This window comes from Saccostrea echinata, unplaced genomic scaffold (genome assembly GCF_033153115.1).
Source record: "Saccostrea echinata isolate AGI-Se365-2 ecotype Australia unplaced genomic scaffold, CSIRO_AGI_Sech_v1 ptg000005l, whole genome shotgun sequence".
NCBI lineage: Eukaryota > Metazoa > Mollusca > Bivalvia > Ostreida > Ostreidae > Saccostrea > Saccostrea echinata.
Window position 1 is genome coordinate 5,053,516 of NW_026889754.1, and position 2,966 is coordinate 5,056,481.

At 31.5% G+C, this 2,966-nt stretch overlaps 1 long non-coding RNA gene across 1 annotated transcript; it reads left to right on the top strand.

The window, feature by feature from the left end:
- Positions 1–633: 633 nt before the first annotated feature.
- On the top strand, positions 634–2,587 carry LOC133180005 (uncharacterized). Its single transcript, XR_009720234.1, has 3 exons — positions 634–672; positions 1,925–2,089; positions 2,539–2,587. It is a non-coding gene; the product is annotated as an uncharacterized LOC133180005 (long non-coding RNA).
- The last annotated feature ends 379 nt before the right edge of the window (positions 2,588–2,966 follow it).

A 2,966-nucleotide genomic window follows, 5' to 3' on the forward strand; every position in this document is an offset into this window, starting at 1 on the left:
CCAATATCATCAAAATTGGTAATAATAATATAAAAGCATCCCGAAGTAATGTAGATTCATTTTATTCAAATCATGACACTCCCCCCCCCCCCCCCCCACGAGAATAAAGGGGCCATAACAGGGGATCATAGTTATACAGTAAAAATCGTTTAGTACGAACACGGATACTGCGAATTCACGGATATAACGAAGTTTTCTTGGATCCCCAACTAAATAAATTTTACTTATTCCATATACGGATATAACGAAATAAGGATATAGCGAAGTAATTTCACACGTCCCAGTGACTTCGTTATAACCGAGTTTTACTGTAAAAAGGAAGAAAAAGGATATATCAATAAAAATTTTCTTCTTAAGAACAGCAATGCTAATATGTGTCATATTAATTCAAAAGCATCGTTAGAAAGTGTAGAATTCATACCCCCCCCCCCCCAACCACTTTTATATTCAAACTTTTAAATACTGAACTGATTTATGCGTTTTCATATTCAAAGTGCTCAGGTGAGCAATGTGGCCCCTAAGACTCTTGTTTACTGTTGGTCTTATAAGTGAAATCAGAATGCAATACAGTGTATTAACTGTACATAATATATTCTTTCAGAGAGAAGAAAACTGACATTAAAGGAGAACCAATAACTAAAGATGTATGATGAATCAAGATGTGATCATGTGGTAAGTGTAATTAATTCAATCATAAATAAGCATGTATGACAATTGCATTGAAAGAAAAGAACTTGATTCCAATTCTAACAGTAAACAAACATATTTTTTTGTTTGCCCTTATGAAATTGTATGGCTTGGAGTCTTTTTCACTTCTCTATAAAATTTTCTGTCTGGATGATATCTAGCATAATATACACCATGCAGTGAGGATTTTAGTTCACCCAAGCTAAAAACCCAAGTGAACTTTTCTGATCACCTTTTGTTTTGTCTTTTTTTCCATCAAACTGTCTATCCATCTGTGAGCTTTTCACATTTTCAAATTCTTCTCAAGAACCACTAATTTTAACCAAGGTTGACACAAAGTAAGGATATTTTAAATTGTACAGAGGAAGCCCCCCCCCCCCTTTCACCCCACAGGGAAATGATCATCTCTTTCAGATATTATTGATATGATCATTGTTGAGCAACTTATAATTTTGTAACCTGTAGACTTTATTTTAAGAATAATGAATATTTGTTTAAGAGTCGGAATGTCCTTTTGTCAAGGTTCAAAGTTCAGTTAAAATTATTTTGTGATACATGTATTTGAGGATTCGAGATATCAGGAGTAAAATATTTAAAGAATACTTCCAAATTACTTTGACATATCTATGGTATTCGAGATGCCAAAGTTCAACTGTTTGGCTATGCTAAAGTAGTAAATATTATAACTTACTAAAACTTTCTAACATTGAAACATCTTAAATGAAACAAGAAAGTAATGAAAAGTAAAAATTTTCAGTATTTTGATGACTGTAATTTCTAACATATTCAATGAAACACTTTGAAGCTTTAACTGTAGGTATATGTTAACTAAATATACTATAAGGTAATGTTTATAAATGAGAAGTTTTGAACAAACATTACAACATGCATGTATGTAAATTGGGGGTAAAAATTGGTTAATGGCTATCGCCTTAATTTTTAGTGACATAAAACAAGATTTAGAATGTAGGTAAATAATACTAGTATATGTCTTGTACATATGATATAGCATATAGAACTTGTACTGAATGTTGATCAGCTAAATCTTGAATGGCTGATATGTTGGTCGTTTTTGATGAAATTTAGATTATTTGTATGTAAACTGAGTGTACATGCAATATGAAATTATTCATAAGGTATTAAACATGATTAAAGTATGTGTATGCAATGCAACATATGATGAATTCATATTGACTTGTATGGATATAGCTTAACATGTATGTGCATTGTTTTTTAGGGTCCTGTTCTGCAGATGCCATGAGATGATCTGTCTGTCCATCTGATATCACTTGTCCTGAGTATATTTTCTCTCCTCTTAGCCCAATCTCACTCAAATTTAACTCATAGAGTGCCTGTGGATGGAGGGTAAAAAGTGACCTTGGACCAATTATCTAGGTCAAAGGTCAGTATCAAAACACACTATATATCTTTATTTAAAGTCCTTGTCCAGAGCATAATTTTTCTCCCTTGGTATGATCTGGCTTGTGTGCCATGGCATGAAGGGTTTTTAGTGATCTTTCACAAAATTTCTAGGTCAAATGTCAATTAATAAGATTCGTAATATCCTTGTCCAGAGCACATTTCTCTCCAATTCACTCAACTAAAAGCAGCGCTTTACATGTATGAGATGGTCATATTCTCAATCATACCTGCTTTAATATTATTTTGGCTTAAAACCTTACTATGTAATGTACAGTATTTGGATTTCATGATCATTAAATTTAAAGACTGAAACTAATCACTGATATTGGTACATTAAAGGACATTGAGTGATCTTGTAAGATTTCTAAATAATAATCAAGCATACAATTATTACATCAAATAATAATTTTATATGAAAATATATTGCAGATCGCAGATGATGTGAAGAAAATACAAAGGAAGCTGATGTTGAAAGAAGTATGGAGTATTAAATGAAGTTTATGAATTGACTTAGATGTGAAAGACTACTTCATTGTTTACCGAGATATATGATTTTACTTATTTTGATATCATTTTCAAATAATGTTTTTGCACATCAAATGAATTATTAAACATATGATATTATAATGCTGCTTTTTCCTTTTTATACATTTTCTTGATAGATTTTGAAAAGAAAACACAGTTTACCAAGGAAATAAATGATATATATTTTGATTTGAACCTGTTGTTCTCTTTTCACATTCTAGACAAGAAAGATGTTACCATGGAAAATACAGGGATCCTTGAGCTTCAAGTTGCTTGACAATCATTTTTCGAAATTGAAATGCTCAACCTACCCTGTAGTTTCCATGGTATGG